At 37.8% G+C, this 14,710-nt stretch overlaps 1 long non-coding RNA gene across 1 annotated transcript; it reads right to left on the reverse strand.

The window, feature by feature from the left end:
- Positions 1 to 9,320: 9,320 nt before the first annotated feature.
- Positions 9,321 to 14,491, reverse strand: LOC116443206. Its single transcript, XR_004239778.1, has 2 exons — positions 14,453 to 14,491; positions 9,321 to 10,343 (listed from the first exon to the last, which is right to left on the reverse strand). It is a non-coding gene; the product is annotated as an uncharacterized LOC116443206 (long non-coding RNA).
- Positions 14,492 to 14,710: the final 219 nt, after the last annotated feature.

A 14,710-nucleotide genomic window follows, 5' to 3' on the forward strand; every position in this document is an offset into this window, starting at 1 on the left:
GGAAAACTGGTTCTCACAGATAAATATATAATTAACAAGAAATAAAAGGTTGTACTGATGCCTTAACTTGAGAATATATTGCTCCAGAAATCAAAAATCAACATGTTCTCTAAGACACAAAGCCTTGGTTACGTTGCTACTAAGCATACGTTCTCTGGAAGGAGCTGGCTGTTATAATGATTGCATCTGGCATTTGGTTTAAAGCCTTTCATGCTTGTTGATTTATCTGGTTCTTAAAGTACACCCACTGGCTCTTAAAATTTATACTGACAAAGAGAGAAGCTGATGAACCTCTTGAAGTACTTAGCTCTGATAATATTTGCTAAAATATCCTAACTGGAGAACTTGAAGTAGAGATACTAAAATATTTTAGTGAAAGATATAAAAGGAAAAGAAAGGTCTTAGATTATTTTAGCTGTTTTCAAATAGGCAATTTTTGTCTGTGCATCCAAGCTGCAATGTCTCAGAATTCCCAATTAATTTTGAAAGTGATGGTCTCATTGAAACTTTACAAAGAAAGTGCATTAAACATGTTTTAATATTTGCTCCATTAAAACTTTTTATCACTAATTCTTTGATATCTATGATTTGCCATGGAAGTCATAATCAATTTATTTGAGGTAATATTTCTTTAGTTTAAAAGTGAAAGAACCAGAAATTCCTGGGACCTTTTCCTGAGCACTCTCTTGTGGACAATAGCTACATTTAATATAGAACTTCATGTGGAAGTATCTTGAAGGAAGGAGAGACCTAATTGTCTTGAGAGCCTCGGTTTTTGTATTTCTAAACTCAGAAGGTACAAAATTAAGTTATGTATATGTGAGCTGAAGAAATGGCAAAGATACATTTATATCAATTAAATATTAAAAATCACAAGTTTGAGGTTGAAGATTAATGGTTTTTATAATTCTTTAAATCTAGAGCAAAAATTCAAATGAAAATTGGCTTCTCAATAATGATTTATATTCTATGGAATTGGTTGTTTTTCTACAGCACTTAATATTCTTCTTAATTTTTTCCCTTTATTATTGCTGTAAAATTTCTTTTGCTGTGAACAATACGTACAGCTAATAGGTGTGGCTCCTTCAGGTTTTGAGTGCTGAGCACAGGTCTCAACTGATGCCTTATGTTTTGACATCTGATTTAGCTCTTGGAACCTGATTTTGGTAGCTCCTTATCACAAATCAACCTGGGATCCTTCTAGCCAGTTTCATCTCTGAAGAGAGGCCATACTGCTCTCTTCTTCCTAATGTAACGTGTTAAGTAAGCCACTAAGACCATTACATTGGACCACAGTCCTACAAATTTATACCCCCAGGGCTCAAAAAAAAAAAAAAAAAATTACAGCTGATGAACCACAGCTTCAATGTGTTATTTTCATTCTGCTTGGATGTGTTCAATTCCCTGATTTAGTGTTTTTAGAGTTCTGTTTACTTTGCACTCTCTACTGCTCAGACACTTAATGCTATTAATTAGCAATAATGCATATAACCAGGCACATTAAAGCCAGATAAATGCCTCCTACCATTTTAATGAGACACAAAGGAAAGGCAGACCTATTTATTTAACAGCTGAAAAAGAAAACATTTGTCTGATGACCATATATCACTTTTTTATCTTTGCTAGTAATAACAAATGATGTAGTTAAAATAGGCTGGCAAAACCAAAGGCATATAGTGAGATTTTTTTGTACTAAAAATTCAATGAATTATTTTTATTTATTTTGGTTTAGTTCGTTAGGCACAAAGACTTTTGTCTTAATACGCAGCAAGTTCAATTTTTCTTAAGTAGTTTGCTTTACAATGCTTCTATCAGAATAAAAGTAGTCACATTTAGATAACTTTTTTCTTTGTCAAATCTTTCATAGCTAGACGGAATGTGGCCTATTTAACTCATCATTAAATCCCAGTTGCCCAGGCTTAAACCAAACTTTCACTATGGGTTTGTTAAATTCCATAATATAATACTTGCCATAGTAAAGCTCAATATTAATTTAACTAGGGATTTTGCTTTAAATAACCCTTTGCTTCTGGATGATATATGAGCTATATATATTATAGATGTTATTTTAACTATTGCTTGTAAACATTAACCATTCCTCAACTGACTTTTGAATTTTTTCTGTCTAAATTTGGGCCGTAACTTGGCTTGCATTCTGCTGCTTAAGAACAGGCTCAGGGGAAGAAGAGGATTGAAAGGTGGAGAGGATTTGGGACACATACAGTCCTAAACACGTATTTACCCATAGCTGAGCTGAACAAGTGGAGTTGTGGGTAAGCTGATTGCTGTCTGTCTTTGAGGCACTGTCATGCTATTGCTGTTTGAGACACAGGAAAGCATCAACATCATATCTTGGGTACAGAATGTTTTGTTGGGAGGCTGAACTGACATAACTCTGGTACACTGTAGAGATACCACTAAACAGGCACTGCTTCTAGGAACTGAGTAAACTTACATCATGCTCAGTAAGAGTTTGATTCTGCTACAAACCTGATGGTAGTCACGCTTGTGCCACCAAGGCATGGCATCACATATACAAGATGGAAACTTGGCAAAGAATGGGCATGCTTCTCAGCCTGAAGGCACTAGTGTAGTTGTACTGCTTACTGCTCAACAGCTAAGCTGCTTAACCAACAGAAAATTAATGAAAGATAAGCAGAAGCTATTGCTCTGTCTGGGTTACATTCAATGGTAATGAACTTGCTCAGAAAAAAAAAAGGTAAAAACCCAGCACACTCATGATTACTTGACCATTTTTGCTGGGAAAAGTCGCATCTCTTAAGGCTGTTTTTCAAACCAGGATGCTTCTCAATGATCAAAACCAGTTTTTGCACATCCTCTGAAATTTAAATAATTTCTATTTCATCAAGTAGTGAGCAGGAAGGTGAGGGAGGAATGGCTGGCAGGAAAAAGGAAGGTTTAATGCATAGCTAGCAAAGCACAAGCATACCAATAATCCTGAGATACCCAACAGGATCACACAACAGAGACAAGTAGGGCTTGTGCCAGCAGACAGTGGAGTAGGGACCCACATCTCTGGAACAACTAGTGGAGCTCAGAATGGCCTGAGAGTCTACCCCTGCCAGTGGTTAAAAAGAGAGTAAGAGGTGCAAAGCAAAACATGGACAAGGCAGCCAAGAAAGGTGGTGAGGCACCACAGCAGGAGTGTCAGAGAGAGCCCAAGGCAGCATGAAGCCCAGTGCTGGAAGAAATAGCTGTGCAAAGGGCAGCCAGCCAAACAAGGAACTATGCTGAACCAGTCCCCACACCTTACCTCCCCTCACCTTATCCCTTTGATTCCAGCCAGGCCATGCATCCCCGCAACACTTAATGATGACTTTACTGCAGAAACCAGCAGACGTAGTAGTTGCTTTCCCAGGGGAAGAGGAGCATAAATTGTTATATAGCTATCTTTCAGGAGTTATAACTCTGCTTATCTATTTGTTAAGAGTTATTCCTGCAATAAAAAGATGAACATACTTAGGTTATTCTATGTAGTACAATCATAGAAGCATAGAATATGCTGAGTTGAAAGAGACCCATCAGAATCATTGAGTCAAACTCCTGGTCCTGTGCAGGATACCCCAAGAATCACACCATGTGCCTGAGAGAGAGCATTGTCCAAATGCTTCTTGAACTCAGGAAGGCTTGATGTTGTGAACACTTCCCTGGGAAGCTTGTTCCACCACCCTTTGGGTGAAAAACCTTTTCCTGATGTCCAGCCTAAACCTCCCCTGACTCAGCTTCATGCCATTTCCTCAAGCCTTGTCACTAGTCATGAGAGAGATCAGTGACTGCCCCTCTACTTCCCCTCATGAGGATGTTGAAGACTGCAGTGAGGTCTCCCCTCAGTCTCCTCCAGGCTGAACAGACCAAGTGACCTCAGCTGCTCCTCATACGACTTCCCCTCAAAGCCCTACACCATCCCTGTGGCCCTTCTTTGGGTGCTTTCTAAGAGCTTAATGTCTTTCTTATGTTGTGGCACCCAAAACTGTGCACAGGACTCGAGGTGAGGCCACCCCAGTGCAGAGTAGAGAGGGACAATCCCCTCCCTTGCCCAGCTGGGGATGCTGTGCCTGATGCACCCCAGGAGAGGGTTGGCCCTCCTGGATGCCAGGGCACTGCCGACTCATGTTCAACTTTCCACCAATCAGAACCCCACTAAAGATCTTTCTTGGTGGCAGGAATCATGAAAAATAGACATGTTTTTAAATAAGATTTCACTGTGATCACTGGGATTTCACACTGAGGTTCTGCCTGCAAACTACAGTTTAGGTTTTACCCTGGTGCTTCACATATATGCTAATAGTACTTCATGCTGTTGACTGTTATTTATGGGACTGTCTAAATATAGATCATGTCTAGTTTTAATAAAACCTTGTGGACTCTGTTCTGCCATTGAGTTTTGACATCAAGTTGTCTGTGAGTAGAAATGGCTGCAGGTGGATTTCTACTCCATCGTGAACCTCCATGGGCTGCACATGGAGGCATATCCTGCCTCACCATGGTCTGCACCACGGGCTGGAGGGGAATCTCTGCTCTGGCTCCTGGAGCACCTCCTGCCCCTCCTTCTGCCCTGACCAGTGTCAGCCCGGCTGTTCCTCTCACATATTCTCACTTCTCTCTCCCAGTAGCTGCTCTGCAGCAGTATTTTCCCTTCTTACGTCTGTTATCACAGAGGTTCTACCACCATTGCTGATGGCTTGGCCTTGGTCAGCAGCGAGTCTGTCCTGGAGCCTTCTGGAATTGGCTCTGTAGGACATGGGGGAAGTGTCTGGCAGCTTCTCACAGAAGCCACCCCTGTTGCCCTCATATAGCAAAGCCTTGCCACACAAATCCAATACTCGCTTAAAAATACAACATGGTTTACTAATGAAATTCTGCGTTTTTTAAAAACTAGATGCTATTTTTCAGCCACGTTTTTCTAAATGTCTTCTTTTTTTTTATGTAACAAGTACTGAAGCTGTCCTTAAAAAAGAAAATATCATCTATAGTTAAGTAAACCAATGCAATTTGAAGTGTGAATTGACATGTGATGTTTAATATGCTGAGTTACAGAAGATGTGAGAGTAAGACATTAATGGACTAACGTTTTCATGGCTAATTCTCATGTTACGTACTGCTATATAAGATGCTGTTATCAGTGCAGCTGATCATTTTAAATTGCAACAGATTAGGCAAAAATCAGGCTATTAAGTAGGCTAGACAATAATTCTAGCCACATACTATTGTTAAAAGCTAAACAGAACAATTCACTCAAAGCTTGTGCTCCCTTTGAAAATACTTGTTGCGCTGTTAAAAACAGATGAAAACTTCACCTTATAGTTAGTCATTTTGTCTTTACTTGTTCATGAATAGGTAAAAAGATTATTTTAGCAAGCAGTATATTAGTTTCAGAGGGATAATACAATTCTGTAAGCACTGGGGATTTGTGATTCTCTTACAAATCAACAGTATTTTTTGGTATAGAAAAGTTGCTGCTGTCAGCTGCCAAAAATTGCTATAAGCCATCAAAGTCAGTGGAAACATGGTCATATACACTAGCTGACAGCAGGATCAGAAGATTCAGCTTCAAAACCATTTGAAAGAATCAGAACTTCCTGCATGAAATAGCTACCAAAATAGAATACAATGTAAACAATACTTTGGCATGAGATGTAACAACCTCAGAAAAAAAATACATAGAGATGTGTGGATATAATTAGAATCCTCTGAAAAATATCAGTAAATTCAGTGAGAAATACAGTAATTGAACCAAAATAGAATTTAAAAGCAAAAGCAAATTCTGGGTTAATATCATAGCAACCAAACAGCAAATGTGACAAGCAGTAAATAGGTCTGCACCATGAAGACTCCAACACTCAGAACAGTGACTAAGACATGGGAGTCTCCTTCCTTTCACAGTCACCAAATAATTTGCTCTGTCTTAGCCATGTTCATTATTACTCCTTATGTATTACTTTCTGAGAGAACTAATCTAATAACTCTTATTTGAAACATTTGTATTTTCTAATTCTAATTTATTAACTTAATAAATGTATTACTTGCAACGGATATTTTTATTTATCTCTTCAGTCCTCATGTATTTTCTCTTGCGGCCCTTGCTGGCACCTGAAAATTAACTCATTTTTTTTAGTTTTCCATTACCGGTGGAATTGCACTTTTGTGTGATAGATATTCAATATTAATCTCTTAAAAAAACCCTTCTATTCTGCATGCATAATTTTAGACCGCAAGAAACATTGTATTCTGGTTTTTATATATAACAAATCCAGTTATTTAAACTAATTTTACTTTTTGAGCTAGGTCCAGGTTAAGTAACTGAGAGATTGCATTAATTCCGGCTGAGTTAATGAAACTGGTGTGCTAGTTAGCAGAAAATTACTATTAATTACTAAGGGTCAACCTCTGAAAAGGAAAAAAAGAGATTACCTAAAATGAAAACCAGTTCAAAGGTAGGATGGTTTTCAGTACTAATAAACCAACATTGAACTCCAAGACAGGCATCCAAACCCTCATTTTCTGGTTTTATATATTTTGATGGATCAAAAGTCTGGATCAAGTCCACTGAATCCATAAATGTAAAATTTTACTTGATCCAATGCTGTTTAATTCTGAAGTTTTGCAGGCTTAAACAACATTGGATGAAGTAATTCCTATTTCAATGGATTCCAGAGCCTGTGCTGAACTTTATGGAGTGAATGTCTGGGATTTTTTTCTTTCAAATCCCCTGCTGTGTAGGTACTTTTCACAGCTGCAAGTGCATTAGCTTCAGTACACTTTGGATTTATATCTTTGAACAGAAAGGAAAGAGGACCGCATGTAATTTTAGCCATCTAAAAGTTAAGGTTTCAGCCCAACTTGCCTATCTGTGTTTTTTCTATTGCAAGTAAGACAAAAGTGCACCATCAACTAATAACCATCAGTTAGTTTGAAGGAACATGTCTTAGGATCTGGTGAATCTTAAGAATAAATTTGGTTTGCCTAAACTGTTTTTTTTGTGTGTTTTTTTTTTAATGTGATAGATGCTCTTGCCTGTAGACATGTTGTATACAACCACAGTAAACTCCACCAGTGTAAGAGACATTGCTCTTGCTAGACCAGAAAAGGCAGAATTCTCTCATCTTCAAGAAGGAAACAGGTAGCTGAAATATATTTAGTTGCAAGTACAGAAGAGTAAGGTAATATTTAATGATTGATAACTTAAAATTCAGATCTTGCTAGGTAAAAAAAACCATGGAAAAATCCATCCCTGTGGAGGAAGGTTCTTCACTAAGATGGTGGTTGGGCACTGGGACAGGCTCCCCAGGGAAGTGGTCATAACACCAATCTGACAGAGTTCAAGAAGCATTTGGACAATGCTCTTGGGCACATGGTGTGATTCTTGAGGATGTCTTGTGCAGGGCCAGGAGTGGACTTGATGCTCCTGATGGGTGCCTTCCAACTTGGGGTATTCTATTCTATTCTATTCTATTCTATTCCATTCCATTCCATTCCATTCCATTCCATTCCTGCACCTACTAGAGATGAAAGCTAAAGAAATACAGTGACAAACACCCTGAACCAGTTTAGCCCTTTTAGGTGAGCAGGTTGTCTTGGGGTGTCTTTATGATGTGTATCCGCTATTGCTGCTCTATGCCCAGAAATTAACTTTGTGCCTTTCTGTGCATTTAAACTGAGCCTGAGAGGGGGGAGAGGCAAAAACCGAGCGAACTGTTCAAAGCAGTTGTTCAGGGACACAGACACACACTCCTCTGACTCTAACAGCAACAAGAGTGGAGGAAGCATCCTGCTTGCTTTTCAGCGAGCTTTTGGCTCCTTTGCTCCAGAGGGAGACAGAGGGTTGAACTTTGTTTTCCTGGGACTTCGTTTTTTTTCCCCTTCTCCTCATCTGGACTGTTTTAACATCAGAGCACATCGAGAGAATTTCCCACCGAGGCCCTGGAGGTGGGCCCACGACCCAGCTCCGAGGAGGAGGAGAGAGACCACATCTACAGAAGGACTCTGAAATTTTCCCAGGTTTCTCTCCACGGTGAGAAGTTTTATTATTTAGCATTATTATCCTTTTCCTGTGTGTTTGTTAAATAAATAGTTTTATCTCTTCCACTTTCCTCTGAGGAAAATTTATTTTTTTCCCTGAACCTGGTGGGGGGAGGGGTGCTTGTAACCTGACTTCTATCAGAGGATATTTTTCCTCCAAATTTGTCCAAACCAGCACACAGGTGCAGGTGAGACTAAAGATTCCAACTGTCTTCTCCACAAAGAACAAGGGAGAAGAAAGCACCACAGATAAAGAAAGCTTTTCAGACTAACATGTATGAAATGCTAATAAAACTTATGTGGATATTCAAATTGCTACTTATACTTCTTGTTATTTCTGATTTTAATTGCTTTTGGGCCTTAGAAGAACTGCAAGGGTACCAAATACACAGCAGATAAAGGAGTCTATCAAGTTAAAAGGCTAGTGTTATCAATTACACTGCTTGAAAAGAGGAAACAATGAGAGGAAGTCTGCATTGATTGAATATCACAAAGACACACTGCTGGCTCCAGCTAATGGAGTTATTTAGGAAACTTTGGGTTCTACTCCCAAAAGTAACTTCTCATAATTAATTTATTGTATTGTATTGTTTCTGCAGCCCATTAAGCAAGAACGTTGTCACACGGAAACCTACAGTGTTGTCTCTTAAATGATGCCTACAATACAATTCCTAACCACAAAGGAATTTGTTTGGAAATGAGATAGGAACAAGAATAAATATAAAATAATGTCGTATAAACAATTTTAATACAAAACTAGAGAGACAGAAAAATGCCATTGAAAAGCTTTTCTGTCTTTTTGGCCAAACAGCACATAACAGTTTTTGGGGGCAATCATGGAAATTTTTTATCCATACATGACTGAATATTCTAAACTGGACATGTAAAGGAGTTTGTACATATATTATACACTGACATATATAACTACTGTATATCAGGTTACATGCTAAACCAAACAGTGAGGCTGGAGGAAAGCACATCCATTCAAATACCAACACAATGTACACTCAAATATTGAAATCTAATAATTTTAAAAATAATCTTTTTATTCCATGTGCTCTATTATATTCTTGAATTCTGCCGAGTCAGAATTTCTCTAGCCAGTTGAATCAACCATTTTTCCTTAAATATCTCATAGCCCAGAATTCAAGATTTCAAGACCTGTATCTGGTTTCTCACAACATTTGAAATTAATATGTAGATAAGTACGTGGATTAAGAATTCTGAAAGGGCTCCAAACTCATAATCAGTTCAGAAATCACTCGAAGCACAGACTTCTAGAAGATTAAGAAGATGATTTTAATAGAACTGGATAAAGTATAAATCAAAATTGACTGTTTAGTGTAGCACTATGAACAGGAATAGTTTTCAATATAGTAGCAGCAGATAATTAACACAGTCTGTATTATATGGATGCTGATGAATTTGATCTTAGTTTTCTTAAGCGGAGAAACGAAGTAATTCAAAGTTGTCAAATAGAAGAAGGAATTGTTTCACTTCAGGCATTCATTTTTGACATCAGTAATGGATGACCACATAGAAATACATTTAATGATTAAACATTCTTGTCTAAACATAGGAGCCAGAATAATTTTTCTGAATAACAGTACAGTGCCTTTTCAATGTAGTTCAATTACTTATGTCAGTCATCTGAGACCATGCTTTATTTCACACAGATTCATATTCCTCCACAGAAGACAGGCGAAATCTTATGGCTGTGATGATGGCAGACTCCTTTCTGTCAATCCTGTGGCACTTTGCTACTTATTGTGGCCCAAGCAGGCTTGTCTCTCCCATACCTTCTGGCAGATTGCTGGGATCTCCAGTGCTCCAGGAGCCATGCCTATACATGAGAAGCAGACCAGAAGACTGACACTTCACTGGGTCTTGTCACAGTGCGTTCTTGAGACTGTGGACCACTCCTGCTCCAGTCCAATCCCAGGGGAGGCTCAAACAATGCACACTGGGCTGCACCAAAGGCTTGGAGAGGTGGCAGGGAATCTGGAGACTGTCCCTGCTCATCACAGGGATATGAGGAAATCATGCACATCTGTAATTGGTGACCCAAGGGCTGACATCCTCTGTAGTGACAGAGCAGCTGATGGAGGATGATGGTTGGAATCACCAACCCATCAATGTCTTGACAAGCTGGACACCATGTAAATGCCAGTGGGGCATGGGGGACGCATAACATAGAACTGTGGAGCAGGTATGGAGGTTGACTCCATAATATGAGGGTAGAACTTCAAGCTAGCCATCAAAGTCAAAATTTGCCAGGAAATGCAGCTCTGGTCTAAAACCACCTGAAATAGACAAGAGATGTTTGACTATTTATTGGTTACACCAAGACTAAAATTCTTGACTTGAGAGCTTAAGTGTTACATATTTCCATTACCAAAAGAAGGCAGATTTTGTAAAGGTACTTAATAACCTGAAAATGTCAGTGGATACCTAGTGGCACTCAGCAAAGTTTTGCCTCTAGTTGTCCAAATGTCCCTAAGGCTAGGTTCTTGGCTGTGCATGTCAGCTTTCAAGTACAGTAATGTAGTCCACATGCAATTTTTCAGTGACAGTGGTGTCTAAAAGAATTTCAGTTTCCCCCCTGCTTTCCAATAACTCATTTCCGAGGCCAAAATATAACCAAGGGAAATTAGGATTGTTCTTTTTATAAGCTATAAAGTTTATAAATCATCTGGTTGGGATTTAAAGTTGAGTCTGACTTGGTTGGGAGCCCAGCCCCTGAAACACTTGTGCTGGAGGCTCTGAGGGAGCAGCACCCTAAAACATACATGGCAGGCAGGAAGGGTCAACAATGCCTTTAAACTATTGCAGAACATGACCCTTTGTCTTTAGGCCTTATTCACTTTGGTGCTTTCAAAAATGTCTCTCTAAGTTCGTCTTGTTGTTGCATAAAAGCTCCTTGTTCATCTTGGGACATGGGAGTGTCTCTGTGTGTATGTGGAGAGAACAATTTAGGAGAGAGTAAGGACACTTTCAGAGTTTTTAAATTCATGGTAGAGGTAGTTTCTTGGGTTTTTTTAACTACATGGTGCATTTTCTTTTTCAGTGCAGTCCTTCACAGCAGCATGGATGTCTACATTTTCTAATATACATAGAAGTATGGATATTCAGTGTACATGGAGAGATGCATGTCAAACGCATAACACAAGGCACTTTTTTTTTCAGTGAATCATTGTGTCGTTTCTGTAAATCATTACAGTATAGTCAGTGCAATTCTCATTTAAGCTTGGAAAGATACACTTTTATAACATTAGGACTGAATGAGATTTGCCAAAAACCGTTGCAAAATCAAGAATGCATGCAATAATTCATCATTAAGGAGAGATAATCAATGATTGTTTAACGTATTATCACTGATACTAAGTAGGTAATTCAACAGAAGTTATTTTCTTGCTATTTAGAAGCAGAAACTTTGATTAAAGCAATAGATTAAATGATTAGAACAATTATACTGCTTCTTGCAACCACTTCTGCTTACATTCTCAGGAAATTAGGGTGATATCTGCACTAGTTTTGTATTTAGACTTTGCAGGCTCACTAGTCATTGCCTTGATAATTCTTCCTGGTCACATCTGTCAGTTCATGGAAGGACATAACTGGGTGTGGCACATCACACAGAGGTAAAATGTCAGACTTCAGAGAATGAAAAATGACCCTGAGGGACTCCCAGACATGATTTAAGATAAACTACATCCTGAAAAGAAAATTGAAAGAAAAATATGAGGGCATGTGACGAATCTGGTTTGTCCTTAGTGTACAATGGAGAGGATAGGGGAATATTTTCTTCAGCTACAGACTGTACCACATTTTTGAAAGCAAGTGTAGCAACAACATGCTAGATTCCAATCACTCTTCTTTTGATGTGCAAGGAAACTGGTGTGTGCTTGGAATGAAGAAATAGGTTGATACTTTATATAGGAATTTAGGATTTTAAGGTGACTCATGCATAAGGTCATTGTTTGTTTTTAAATAGACTTAGTTTAGAACAGAGCAGCCCCCAGCTCAGACACTTTAAACAAGTTACGCTGCATAATTCTAAGCTCATAATTTTGCCCCCAAGCAGGATAGTCAAAATAACACAATGTGAATCTCCTCTAAATCTTTAGATTCAGGTTGCATTGATTTATAAAAGCTTGCGTGTAGCTGTGATGAAAGCAAGGAGGACTGTATTTCTTTGTGTATATTGTTACAGTTAATCCAAGGTGCGCTCTGTATATTGTAATACTGAAATACAATGAGTAGGCAGCATGGTAAGGAATGGAAGAGACGTAGAATTAATATAAACACAGTTGTTGGCAAATAGATGATGCTACGTCCTCCCTACAGTAGATTTAGACAGTAAGTCTTGGTCCAACTGAATGCATATTTGTAACCAAAACTCCTACATTTTATTTACTTTCCAGCATCAGACATAGTGGTTTTGTCATCAGATTGGAAATACTCATCCTTCACACTCCATCAGAAGCTCACAAAGTAAATTGTCAATAAATATACTGTTTCCTTAGTAGCTTTATGGCTCAACCACTATTACTGTGCTATCAGTAAAGCTTATATGCGATTGCACTGAATTCAGATATACCTGAATGCTTATCTTTGGCATATTTTTAGTTGAATATATATCTCACTGCATAAATGTTGTAAAGGTTAAGATGTAGAAAATTTAGGAAGAGATTTTCAAAAGAAAATTACCTTTTACCTGTATAGAAATTGACTTCAAAAAAACCTGTAGTTATAAACTATTAAACTAACTATATTTTTTAGAATCTGAAAACAGTTTTTCATTATTATATTACATATGTTTTCCTATTCATCATGTGAATCAGAATTCCAGAAATCTTAATGTAAGGAATAAATACATATTCTGGGAAAAACAGTGAACTCAGGCTTTCATGGGACATAAAATCCATTAGGAGGCTCTCATCATGGAGAGCAGATGATGATAAAAATAGTGTGACAGAGATCTTTTTATTCTCTGGTCTCCATTGTAAGAGTTAATTGTTTTAGAAGATAATTTCCTGTCCTGTGGCAGACATCTGCAGGTCCCTCGGCTGTGACAGTTTAGGGTAGTCTTCTACCAGCTACCCTACTTCACTGTTAGAGCTTTGTAGACCTTCTCTGTAACTTCAGGCTGTTGATGGGGTTTCCAAACGAAATGTTCCAGAAAATGATGGACATTTAGATCCTTCAGTGATTCATCTGAGGTTCCCTTTAAAAGATACTGCATGTATTTGCTATCTTTATATATTAAGAACTTGGGGTCTACAATTTCATTTACATGTGTATCGTACACATATGTGTGCATACATACCCGATGCATGATTGTATTTTTAGCCTCCAAACATGTTAAGAGATTATTTTAAACCTTTTAATAATACAAGGGTTCTTTCCATGTCATTAGTATATACACTGGGGCATACTTCAGAAATAAATGTGCAGTATAACTTACTGGTGTGCACAACTGTATATTTGTCAATAATTTGTGGTGTTATTTGTGCTTGTACATACTTCCAGTAATCTACTTAATAGGCTTACTGTTTTGCTGTACACAATATCTAAAAATAGAAACAACATATACATGACTTAAAAAATCTGTTGTTATTCCTTATAGTAGGATATTACTTGGTTTATGTGTTGATATGTATTATAACAAAAAACAAGAATTTTTTTTGTTTCTGATATTATTAAAGATTATTCCATGTGTAAAAAAAAGAGACATTTTATCTGAACATTTTCCAAACCATAAATAAAGTAATCTAAATCAAAACAGGCACTCAAAACATTTCTGAAAGGAACTTATTGTATGTTACTGAAGATAGAAAAGATGATGGATTTTACACAGATATGTGTAACTTAGTTAAATTAATGTAATAAGGATTTTTCATTTAAGTACAGTAAGATCAGAAAATTTGACCATTTTGAAAGAGGATTGTAATATCTGTCTGTGGGGAGCAATTATCTTTAATATACTGATAGCATTCCCCTGAATCGGAAGTCTTCTACATGGGACAAGGCTGAAGTGCTAAAATATTAATTTTATCCATCAGGTTCTTCAGGTTTCCACTTCTCAGTGACACTGTGAAACTTCACATTTCTATTTCCTATCACTTCTGCTATGAAGCTACGCAGGGTCTACCTGGAATTTTGAGAAGAGTAAAGAACCCTATTATGCCTCTGTGAATTTTGGCACTAACCAAAGAAATCACTTCCTGACACCTCAAATACTTAATGATTTGTTTTTCACACAGGATTCATATTTCAGAATAATATTTCCTTTATTTTACTGAACATGTTTAATATGAAATTAATAATTAAATTATAATCACATGTCAAATTGCATAGCCTTTACATGCATACATACATACACCATGTATAATATAAAAATTGTATGTACCTGTTGTGCCGGTTTGGCCAAATTTAGAAATATATCCTCTGAGAGAAGGCAGGTCACCACCCCTCCCCCACCAGGTTCAGGAAAAATAAATTTTCCTCGAAGGAAAGTGAAGGAGATAAAAACTATTTATTTAACAAACACAAGGGAAAAGGATGATAATGCTAAATAATAAAATTTCGCTGTGAAGGAAAAAACCTGGGAAAGTGTTCGAGTCCCCCCTTTGGTCTCCTCGGAGCTGGGGCTTGGCCCAGGGCCAGG

The sequence above is a fragment of the Corvus moneduloides genome, chromosome 4 (assembly GCF_009650955.1).
Source record: "Corvus moneduloides isolate bCorMon1 chromosome 4, bCorMon1.pri, whole genome shotgun sequence".
In the NCBI taxonomy this organism is placed as follows: Eukaryota; Metazoa; Chordata; class Aves; order Passeriformes; family Corvidae; genus Corvus; species Corvus moneduloides.